At 40.8% G+C, this 12862-nt stretch overlaps 1 pseudogene; it reads left to right on the top strand.

The window, feature by feature from the left end:
* Positions 1–2397: 2397 nt before the first annotated feature.
* LOC125165011 (cofilin-1-like) overlaps positions 2398–12862 on the top strand; it is a 28999-nt pseudogene continuing 18534 nt past the window's right edge.

The raw sequence follows: 12862 nt of genomic DNA, 5'->3' as shown, positions 1-12862 counted from the left end.
CTCAACTATTATTTCTTTTTTAAGAAAAGCTCCAATTCCTATTTTAATTATTCATGTAAATGATCAATCATGTTAAGCACTTACGCTTTGGGGATTAAAGATTTAATGAAGTCAATCAAACAGACATAAATAAATATGCTGTTTTTCTAGAACCATAAGTGAGATACCTAATTCTGAAAGGTGGCGTTTGTGGATCTCTGTGGAACTTTCCCACTCTTGCAAAGTGGAAGATGAACAGTAAATGGTGGCTCCCATCTACACAGGGGGAGCCCTGCTGCCATCTTGGCACTCTTGAGTGGTGGAGCTTGTTAAAACAAACTCCTGTGCCTGATCACCATTTTTATTATTTTTTATTTTTTTAATGTTTATTTATTTTTGAGAGAGAGAGAGAGAGAGTGTGAGTGGGAGAGGGGCAGAGAGACAGGAAGACTCAGAATCCAAAGCAGGCTCCAGGCTCTGAGCTGTCTGCACAGAGCCCCGTGTGGGGCTCGAACCCACGAACTGTGAGATCATGACCTGAGCCAAAGTCTGACTCTTAATGACTGAGTCACCCGGGCGCCCCATCTGATCACCATTTTTAAACAATGTGATTTGTCATGAGTGATGAGGGTCTGAATTGGACTTAAATGTTGCCAAAGTATTGGTCTAAGTGTTGCCTGTTTCAGAGAAATAATTGGGGGAAAAAACCCTTCTAGATGAAAACGTTGCATCATGGGATTTGGGGAATGAAAGAGATCATCAAATTTCAGGTCAACAAATACTTACTGAGCACTTTTCCTTATTCACCGTATGAGGTATGTGAAGATCAGCTAGAGACATCCCTGATCTCGAGGTGCTTACACAGAAATTTGCAAAGCCGACAGTTAAGCACACACATACCAATAACATAAATTAGATCACCCATATTATGACATTTACAGACAAAGCACTAAAAACAAGCCCAGGATTCACCATTAAGGAGAGGTCTCATGGAGTTTTGCGCTAAGAGATGGTGTTGCAGGGACTTTTATGGGCATGGTAAAGACTTGTGGGCAAGCATGCACGCTCTCTCACTCTCTTCCCCTTGCCCCTGCCTGAGAGCAAGTTCAAGTCCCCACCCCACCCCACCCTCACTGGAGGCTGGCAGAATGATGCCTGTGGATCACCCCTCCGCTGGGCCGGGGCTGGAATTCTCTGCTGCTGCTTCCTGGTTCCATCCAAACACTTATACTGTCTGGATAGGTATGGACACATACCTGTGTGACACAGGAGGGTACCGCTACCCGAAGTGTCTTGCTCGTTGCAGAAACCTGAAGAAACCCAGCCTCTTCGAAAAGTTGGCATCCTCAGGAATGTGAAATGAAGAGAGGGTGCTATGTTTGACATCCATAGGAATGTAAACAGAAAACTAGAAAAGAGGACAGGTAGAAGGCGGCAGAAAAAAAATCAATTCATAAATGACTAACCCACTGGATTGTGCGGATCGCATGATGAAAAAGCGTTGTGATCAGCGGAAAGTTTAAAAGAATAGGTCTGCCTCATGAGTCCCTAATCAATGCTGACCTATACCTATGAACTACTTACGCTAATATGTTCACTAAAGTTTAAATGTTGCACTCAGACATGACATATTTCTCTTCAAGAACAGTCAGGACAATGTCCAGATTCTTCACTGTATTTGTGACTTTTTTTAAGTTTATTTATTTTGAGGGGGAAGGGAGGGGCAGAGAAAGAGGGTGAGAGAGAATCCCAAGGAGACTCCATGCTGTCAGCTCACAGCCTCATGCAGGGCTCAAATTCACAAACCATGAGATCACGACCTGAGCAAAAATCAAGAGTCCAATGTCTAACCAACTGAGCCGCCCAAGAGCCCCTTGACTGTGATTTTTTTCTTTTTCTAAGAGATAAATAGGGGTACCCGGTTGGCTCAGTCAAAAAAGCATGCAACTTTTGAGGTCGGGTCATGAGTTGAGTCCCATGTTGGGTGTACAGATTACTTAAATAAATAAACAAACAAATAAACAAACAAACTCAGGGTGCCTAGGTAGCTCAGTACAGAGCCTGCTTGGGATTCCAAATCTCTCTCTAAATAAATAAATCAGCTTTGAAAAAATAAACAAACTTTGAAAAAGAGAGAGAGATCATTGACAGGGACTTTGGAATCTCTTTAATATACACAGATAATGGCAAACACATTTATTTACAGTTTTCTTTCTGAAAAAACAACCTTTCCAGAAGTCAATGTCTGTTATACGATAGCATGTATCTATCTTGTTTCATGTGGGAGCGGGGGTCACATCTTTTGTTACAATGGATGATGTTGAAATGTACTTGATGTGGCAGTTGAATGCCACAGCAGCGGCAGGTACCCTCATCTCTTCTGACTCTCTTTGCAATCTCCCTTTCACTTCCGGAAACATGGCCTCTGGTGTGGCGGTCTCTGATGGCGTCATCAAAGTGTCCAGTGACATGGAAGTGTGTAAGTCCTCCACACCAGAGGAGAGGAAGAAGCACAAGTAGGCGGTAGGCTTCTGCCTTAGCAAGGACAAGAAGAACATCATCCCCGGAGGAGGGCAAGGAGAGCCTTGCCAGACGATGTGGGCCAGACGACGGACGACCGTGACGCCACCTTTGTCAAGATGCTGCCACACAACTACTGCCACTATGCCCTCTATGACACAACCCGTGAGACCAAGGACAGCAAGAAGGAGGACCCGGTGTTTATCTTCTGTGCACTGGAGCCTGCACTACTTAAGAGCAAAATGATCTCAGTCAGCTCCAAGGACGCCATCAAGAAGAAGCTGATGGACATCAAGCATGAATTACAAGCAAACTTGTTGTATGAGGAGGTCAAGAACCGCTGCACCCTGTCAGAGAAGCTGGGAGCCAGTGTTGTCATCTCCTTGGAGGGCAAGCCTTATGCGAGCCCCCTGCAGCCCCCTGCCTGGAGTATCTGGCAGCCCCAGACCCACCAACGGAGGTTGCAGGCTGCACCCTTCCTGCCAGACCAGAGGGGGTGTCGGATCCCAGCAGGGGGAGGGTAATCTCTTTACCCACAAACAGCCCCCTCACCCCCTGGACCTTCCTCCCCGCCCCCCCATCCCTGATGGTTCTGACCTCCCCAAACTGCTTTAGATGTGATTCCACTTGGGTTGAAGCAGGACCAAGTTCTCCCCAGCCACCCCAGTTTGGGGGGTCCTGTATTTTTTTTAATGACACCCCAATTCCCAACCTTTTCCCACTCTGCCAACTTCTAACGGCAGTAGTGACTCTGCACTTGTCTATTTAGTTCTGTATATAAATGGAATGTTGTGGAAATGACCTCTCCTTGCGACGTCTGGTTCCCCTCTTCTCTGTCCCTGGTCACAACTACTTATGGAAGCAGGACCAGTAATCGACCTTCAATTAAACACACACACACACACACACACGCGCGCGTACTTGATGTGGCCCATTAATGAGTAATGCCATTTTTGTGCATTAGTCAATTTGCCAAATTCTGATATTTTATAGTATCATCAGCTAGGAGTTATTATGTAAAAGTCAGTAAAATGTGTTTGAGTATACAGCTCCTCAGAGTGCTCATGATCGTGTTATTAAACCTGCATTATTGAGCTTATGGTCTGAGTTTTCATCTAAATTAATATGACTCAGCCTGAAGGCAAAAGAACATATTAAACGAGGGTTCCTTGGAGAAATGGCTAATTCCAGAACTGGAGCAAAAAAAAAGTACAACATGAGCCCTGGAATAACTGTTATGCCAAAAAGTAAGAATGTAATCAAAAAGACATGGCAGCCAGTTTGAAGGGGCTCCTAACTGGCCAAATATGGACAGTTTGAACATCAAGTATAATAAAAATTATGTATTGTGTCCTATAATCCATGGAATTGAATAAAAATCCACAAGTCCATACTGCTAAAATAAATAGGGATGAAAGGAAAGTGATTCTTCAGAGAAGAATGCCAACTAATAAATGTAGAAAAGACAACGGAGTTGGAAAATCAACCTTTCTGAACCTTTATAGTAATGACTGATTCAGGGAAGAATTATCAATGGCTGCAAAAAGTAGGGTGAATACATGAGGAACAATAGGATATCTACATTGTCCCAAAGCATTTTACAACACATTTATAAACTACAAAGGGAAAAGAGTGATTTCTAGTGAAATCTAGTGACAGACACCACCTTAATCAAAGGATCAATGTTAACATCACCAATTTTGGAACAAGCAGACATCATGGGTCTCCCGATGTGATGCACTGGGAAGAACACGATAGCACTGATGAAGTATCTTGTCCCAAATGCATCACCTAATGTAATCATGAGAAAACATCAGAAAGAAAGAAAGAAAAAACAAACAAACAAGGGACAGTCCACCAACTAATTGACCTACAGTCTTTGAAAAGCAATGACATGAGAGAGAGAGAGGTTGAATAACTCTTTCAGATTAAAGGTGAGTACGAAAACTATGAAGACTAAATGCCTTGTGTGATTTTGGAGTAGGTTCTGAATTGGAGAAGAGGGGATGGGGAGAAAGGGATTGCCATAAAATTACTGAAACAATTGGTGAGATTTGAATATGGACTGTATAGTAGATAATAATAGTGAATCATTGTTAAATTTTCTGAATTTGATATTTGTGCTGTGGCTATGTAACAGACTGTTCTTGTTCTGAGGAAATAGCATGGGGAGCATTTACGGGTAAAAGACTATGTTGTCTACAACTAACTCTCAAATGGTTCAGGAAAAGCAAATGTGGCAAAATGTTAACAACTAGTGAATCTGGGTGAAGGGCAAGTTCTTTGTACCATTTTTGCCACTCTTCTGCACATTTGGAATTATTAAATGGTGCTTGAACATCTCTTCCTGTTGTGTTATTCCATGAGTCTACAATATTCCTTTTAAGGGTGACAACAGCTGCATCTCAGGAAATCCTAGTGGGCATCCTCTCTGCTCTCTGTACTCTACATTACAATGCCTCATGTCTGAATACCAAGGCCATTACTCAATTTATTGTCCCAATTTTACTGATGAGGAAAATAGAGATTTAGGAAGCTGAAATAATATGTTAGATTAGATGCCTCCTCACGACTTAGTGAATATTCACACATACACACCCAACCTCTGTGAGCAAATTATATTTTCCCCATCCTATATTTGTTGGGCTAGCACCATGGGGATTATTCTGGGAAAAGGGATGTTCACAGATAAGACACAAGGAGAAATTTAAAATGGGATTGCATGATTGGGCTTGCACTTCTGGGATTCTGCCATCACTATGAGAAAAATATGTCTTGGGTAGGCCCAGGGAGGATGAGACATATGTGAAGTGGGCCTGAAACTAATTCACAGATTGACGACAGGCCCAGCTGAGCCAGACCAGATCAACCAACACTAAGCAAACCCATGGATGTATGTAATTGGATGTCACTGGGTCTTAGGGTCATTTGTCACAGAACACCAGGGTGGCCACAGGTAACTGGCACAGCAAATGTATCTGACATCACACATATAATAAAAGTTGGAGCCAAGACACTCAACCAAGTTGCTGTGGTGCCTCATACCGTTCCTATTTAAAGAGCATTTCCAGGGGCGCCCGGGTGGCTCAGTTGGTTAAGCTTCCAACTTCGGCTCAGGTCATGATCTCACGGTTTGTGAGTTCCAGCCCCGCGTTAGGATCTGTGCTGACAGCTCAGAACCCAGAGCCTGCTTTGGATTCTGTGTCTCCCTCTCTCTCTCTCTGCCCTTCCCCCGCTCGCTCTCTCTGTCTCTGTCTCTGTCTCTCTCTCTCTCTCAAAAATAAATAAACATTAAAAAAAAATTAAGGAGCATTTCCAAATAGGAATAGGCTTGCTATTCATAATGATAATTCATGACCCTGAGAATACCTAAGATACTTTCTGGATCATAAAATAAAAAGTGATTATAGCAAAAACTGCAAATGCGTTTTCTGTTTTTCCTAATTGAAAATTATGTCATATTTAATTAACCTTCCTGTTTACCAGCTTGGTTAAATGGTACTACCATTTTTCAACATTAATAACCATCAGAAATATTCAATAAACATAGATTTCAAGTGCTATGCAGTGGAAGCATTGTTTGAATAATCACCAGTCTCTAATGCCAGATGGAAAAATCAATTCTGTAAAAACTGGAGTGAATTTTCTAGCAGGAATTTTTACTCATCTGTGTCCTAAAACACCAGAGAATAGATTTTTCGGATGTTTTGATCCTCTGGTTTTAGTCTTTCTTCAAACCCAAACTGCAAAATTCCACCTGTTCTTAAATTTCAGATCCAAAGCAAATTTCCCACTTAAACTTAAAGATATGTTGGGTTTGTTAGTTTTCCTCAATTACTAAAAATATTCCTACATATTTACCAAAATATTGAAAACATATTCTCTTACAGTAAAAAAGGAATTTTTTTTTTTTTTTAGCAAAGGTGATTTTCTTTTTTCTCTTTTTTTAATTACATTTTTACCTCAAGACCGAACCATGTAACACGTCTCTGGAAGGGTAGCACAAGAGTCGCGTTGTGACTGTCATTCAGTTATGCAACAGTGCCCGCGTCTTCCAGCAGATTGACTTTGAGGTAGGCAGAGTCATAATTTCTGGTAAAAGAAATAGCCGCTGCTAATTCTTCTGGGACAGTGCTGTCAGCCTCCATTCAAATGAGATGGAGAGGAAGAGGGGAGGGAAAGGAGAGAGAGGAAAAAGCAAAAAAGGGGGAAATGGCAAGTTAATGCTCAGTCATAGGCTATCACATACATGTGTGGGACGGGAAATATAATACTAGGAGAACCGGAGTTTGTCTCCTCCAGAACCCCTAATAAACTCCCTAAAACACAACCTTATTTTCTGATACGAAAGACTGATTTTTTTCCTTCCTGTTATTAAAAAAAAAAAGGCAGCTTATTTGCAGAAACCGGAGTTTAAGATAGCTGTGGTGGTATTGTCTACAAAGCTGAAAGATGCTCTTTTTTGTTTCATATTCTCATTAACGAGAGAAGCAAAGGGGATGTGGAATAGAACAAACTCTGTAAAAGAACGGAGTGCAAAGAAGTCTCCCACTGACATGAAAAAGTCAATTCGAAATGTGAGCTAATGTCACAAGAATCGAGTTTCAGGAAGTGACTAAATAGATGTCCTTTCCTTTTAGTGGTAGATGGCATAGTCTCCTCATACTCTCGTGAAAAATATTTGTTCTTCGGCCATTTTTGCTGGTAAAAGGACCGTGCTGCTTGAAAGACTGAAACAAAACCATTGCTCATGGGAAGGCCTGAGGAAGCTCGAAGAGGCAGGGTGTGCCATTGATTCCCGTTCTTTATTTCTTTTTTAATTTTTAATTTTATTTATTTTTGAGAGAGAGAGAACGAGTGGGGTAGGGGCAGAGAGAGAGAGAGAGAGTGAGAGAGAGAATGTCAAGCAGGCCTCGCACTGTCAGCGCAGAGCCTGACTGGGAGCTCGAACCACGAACTGTGATCATGACCTGAGCCAAAATCAAGAGTTGGACGCTCAACCAACTTAACCACCCAGACACCCCTCTCTCCTTAACATTTTTAAGGTTTATTTTCCTTCCAAGTTAGGATGTAAAAGTGGTGAGACATTCCACTCCACGTCTTTAAAGAGGCCACCTCAATTCTAAGAACAGGCACTGTTTTCAGAGCACTTAGTCTATGCAGGTAGCAGGCTTACATGATAGAGCCAGGATCTGAACTGAGCACTCTTACTCCACATCTTGTCCACTTAACCTCCCAAACACACATTTGGAAAGCATGATTCCACAGCTTTCTCCCCCTAGAATCCCCTCACACTCTTTGCTCTAGCAGGCAGTGGCTTGGAAATGTTTTATCTGTATCTGTAGCCTAAGATACCGATAGATGCCTGGGGTGAGGGAGGAGCACAGGGTTGGAGGATGGGTTGTGTAGGCCTTCTACTTCCCATCTTTGCTCCTCAGGGCTCTGGAGCAATGCGTGGGACTTCGGAGAGCAGCCACTGTCCCTGTTACCCAGAGGTTCAAACATCCTTCCTCATCTGGGCCAGTTGAGGGGATGCTATCACCTTCCACATCCCCGGGCTAGCAGAGTAGCAGAAGCTAATTCTGGGAGAGGCGACCTCTTCCAGGAGCCCAGGCAGGGTTCGCACCCCAAACAGACCTACGGTCTGCCTTTAACGCTCCCATTTCCCAACCTCCCAATTTCCTCATCACTGAATTTAGGTGGCATTAATCCTTTTGAAAGAAAGCTGGACATCAACAAATAAAGCACCTCTCTGAGGCAACGCAGCTGCCTTGCCCACCTCGTTCATGCTGCTGCTTATTTAGTTACCAGACCGAACATCACCCCAACTCAGAGTTCAAGAGGTTGGTTTCAAAAACTAGTTGACATAAACAGATCAGAAATGGAATGTCAGATTGAAGTGGCTGAATTACTGGCTGCAACTCTGAAAGAGCTTCCGTATTACCATTTTGCTAAATATGACTTCGTATCAAGTATCCGTTTATTTTCTTCGACCGGAGCAGGTGGCAGCCTAAGTGATCGTGACTGATGTCTGAAATTCCTTAACTGGAAACTGTCTTTCCTATATCAGTTAGACAAAGGTTTTTTCATGCAATCTCCTTCAGTCAATGATACCTCTTCTAGCTCTACAGTCGGTACATTATTACTAAGTCATCCCGAGGAAGAAGGGAAAGGAGAGAGAAATCCTGGTGCCTGAAGAGGGGAGGGAGAGATGATATTAGACAACTGGTTTCTTGAGTAATTTCTCAAAACTACTCTTTTATTGAAGACAGGCCCATCAAGCATTTTCTGAGTAAATGAAAAATGGGAGAGGGTAAGGGAAGAAGGGAAATTTTTGAAAATGGACACTGATTTTACTTCTTTACTTTATAAAAGGTAGTTAAATAGTACTTTGGCAACCAAACTAGAAAACAATAGAAGGGAAATTCCTCCAGCTCAAAAAGGGAATCTGTGAAAACCCCACAGCTCGCATCATATTTATTGGAAACATACTGGAAGCTTTTCCCTTAAGACCAAGAATGAGACAAAGATCTCCAACCTCACCATTTGTATTCCATTCAACTAGAGGTCCTAGCCAGAGCACTTAGGCAAGAAAAAGAAAAGGCATCCAGATTGGAAAGGAAAAAGTAAAACAATGTCTATTTGCAGATGACATGATCCTGTATGTACAACATCCAGCAGAATCCACTAAAAAATGATTAGAACTAATAAACAAGTTCGGCAAAGTGTCAGGATACAAAATCAATACACAAAAATCAACTGTATTTTTGTATACCAGCAAGGGACAACCCCAATAAAGAAAACAGTTCTATTTGCCACAGCATAAAAAATAGAATACTTGGGAATAGATTTAACAAACGACATGCAAAATTTATATTCTGAAAACTACAGAAAGTTGCTGCGATAAATTGTAAAAGACCTAAATAACGGAAAGTCATCCTATGTTCATGAATCGAGAAGACTTAATATAGTTAAGACAGCAATACTTCCCAAATCGACCTACAGATTCAATGCGATCCTTGTCAACATCCCAGGAGGATTTTTTTTCCAGAAATTGATAAACGGATCATAAAATTCATGTGGAAATGCAAGGGACCTTGAATAGACAGACAATTCTGAAAAAGAAGAACAAAGTTGGAAGACACACAAACTGTTGAAAGCTCACAACAAAGCTACGGTCATGAAGCCGCCGTGGTGGTGGCAAGAGGGTTGGCTTATGAATCAATGGAATAGAGATGAAGCCCAGTAATAAAGCCTTACATTAATGTTCAAGTGGTTTTCATCAAAGATTCCAAGACAATTCAACAGGAGAATCATGATTTATTTAACAAATGGTTCGGAGACAACTGGATATTCACATGAAAAAAAAAAATTAAGTCGTACCCCATCTCACACTACACACAAAAATTAAATCAAAATTAATCATGACCTAAATGTAAGAGCTCAAACTATGAAATTCCTAATAGGCGATACAGAAGTAAATCTTTGTGACCTGGGATTACACATGATTTTTTTTTTCAATATATGAAATTTATTGTCAAATTGGTTTCCATACAACACCCAGTGCTCATCCCAAAAGGTGCCCTCCTCAATACCCATCACCCACCCTCCCCTCCCTCCCACCCTACACATGATTTCTTAAATACCAACCCAAAGTACACAAAGGAAAAATAAACACATTGGACTACATCGAAATTAAAACTTTTTGTGCCTCAATGGGCACAATCAGGAAAGTGAAAAGACAACCTACAGAATGGGAGAAAATATGTGTAAATCATGTATCTAACAAGGGATTGTATCCAGAATACACAAAGAACTCTCACAAATTAACAATAAAAAGACATATAAGCCAATTTAAAAATGGATTTGAATAGACATTTCTCCACAGAGAATATACAAATGGCCAATAGGTACATGAAAAGATGCTCCATGTCATTAGATATAAGGGAAATGCAAACAAACCACGATGATATACCATGTCACACCCACTGGGATGACTAAAATGAAAAAGATGACAATAACAAGTGTTCATGAATATGTGGAAGCACTGGAACCCTCATTCGTTGCTGGTAAGAATGTAAAATTGTGCAGCTGCCTTGCAAAATAGTTTGGCGATCCCTCAAAATGCTAAACATAGAATTACCATATGATTCAGCAATTTCATTCCTAAGTATATATCCAAGGGAATTGAAAACACGTTCACACAAAAGTGTGCTCACAAATGCTTATACCAGAATTATTCGTAACAGACAAAAGGTGGTTGTAAATGCCCATCTACTGATGAATGGATAAAAAATATAAGTTTGGGAGCACCTGGCTGGCTCAGTCGGTAGAGCATGTGACTCTTGATCTTGGGTTTGTGAGTTCCAGCCTCATGTTAGGTTTAAAGATTACTAAAAAAAAAAAAAAAAGTAAGCTTGCTTAAAATGGAATGTTGTTTGGCAATAAAAAAATAAGGAAGTACTGACACATGTTACAATATGAATGGACCTTGAAAACATTATGCTAAGTGAAAGAAGTCTGTCACAAATGATCACAAATTATATGATTCCATGTATGTGAAATGTCCAAAGTTGACAAATCCAAAAAGACAGAAAGGAGGTAGTAGATGCCCAGGGCTAAGGAAGGAGGGAAAGAGTGGAGAATTACTGCTAATATGCATAGGGTTTCTTTTTAGGGTGATGAAAATGTTCTAAAATTAAGTCAAGATGGTTGCACAGCTGTGAATATACTAAAAACCACTGTATACTTGAAATGGGTGAATTTTATGGTGTATGAAATATACCTCAAATCTTATAAAAACACACTTTCGCATAGGATATATTAGAGAAAAAAAACCCATATCACTCTATCATAGGATTTAATTTTCAAGTTTGGGCTAAGATACTTTTGTAGAAACTGTGAGTTGACTACCCAACAACCATTCTTGTTTCTGAGAGTAGAATCCCAATTTGGTCCAAGTCGGAGGCAACAGTTTGCCCTGACCCCAGGTGAGTAGTATTGATTGACATAACTCCTAGTCAATCACAGGATCCTTATTTACCTGGGACAGTGATTGGTTCAAGGTGACCCAGCCCTGGCTGTTGACACAAAATGGGAACCTTCTGCTGAGTCTTTTTTTTTTTTTTTTTTAGAAAGAGCATGAGCAGGGGACAGGAGCAGAGGGAGAGAGAGAGGGAAAGAGAGAGAATCTTAAGCAGGCTCCACTCTCAGCAGGGAGCCTGATGTGGGGCTTGATCCCACGACCTGGGATCATGATCTGAGCCAAAATCAAGAGTCTGAGGATCAACCAACTGAGCCACCCAGGCACCCCTGCTGAGAGTCTTAGTGGGATAAAAAAGTTCTGGATGAAAAGATCCTTCCATTCTCTGCTTTTTGATTTTAGTTAGTAAGGAAGTGATGCATGTGGAGGCCTAATCATGAAAAAGAGAAGCTGTCTTGAAGCTGCTAGATTAACCATTTCTGGAACAACTTATCTCCAGAGTTTTCATAACACTTGTTAATCAGGTCCCATTGTTTAAACTACATTCTGTCAGATATGCTGTGAATTGTGGCTGCAAGCTTCTAATCGATAGTTTTGTCTTAAGTGGGCTTATTTGTGAATTTTCGCAAAATTGCATTTCAGATCTACATCAATGTTCTTCTTTAGACAATGTGATAAAACCGATCTAGATTTTTTCAGAAGACAGGCCTACTATTGGTCAGTGAAAAGTAAAAGAAGAGAGAATCTTGCTCGATGGGAGAAATGACCTTTTACACATGAAATGGATCAGAGTATTGGTGTTCCTAAGGGTCACTTGTCAAAATTTCCAACAGGCATCCTCTAGGGCCTGGACTGGAGTGTTCATAAAATTCTACATTCTCTGTTTCTTAATTCTTACATGAAAACTTCTATGATCACAGGCTCATTTTCATACAGAAGCAAGCAGCTGAGCTTCCAGATATGTTAATATTTTATAACTTGGTTAGCTTGGGCAAACTAACAACCAGAAGTCAGCTCTTAATTGGTTGCATCTAATTCTTTATGAAAATTGAAACAACATCTTATTATTCACCATTTAATCAAGTTTTAGAAATTATTTTAGAAGTGAACAAGAGAGACGCCTGGCTGGCTCAGTCGGTAAAGCAGGTGACTCTTGATCTCAGGGTTGTGAGTTTGAGCCCCACATTGGGGGTAGAGATTACATTAAAAATAAATAAATAAAATCTTAAAAAAAAAAAAAGAAGTGAGTAATAAATAAATCATGATAGAAAAGCAGACATCTTAATAATCCTGAAAAACTTACCCTTTCTCTTTAAATTGTTTATCTTAACAGAAACCAGGAAATTTGTGAAAATATCTACAACTGCTGATGCCATCATG

This window comes from Prionailurus viverrinus, chromosome A1 (assembly GCF_022837055.1).
Source record: "Prionailurus viverrinus isolate Anna chromosome A1, UM_Priviv_1.0, whole genome shotgun sequence".
Taxonomy (NCBI): domain Eukaryota; kingdom Metazoa; phylum Chordata; class Mammalia; order Carnivora; family Felidae; genus Prionailurus; species Prionailurus viverrinus.
Note: the sequence above shows the minus strand (reverse complement) of the source record. Positions and strands in the feature narration are given on the sequence as shown.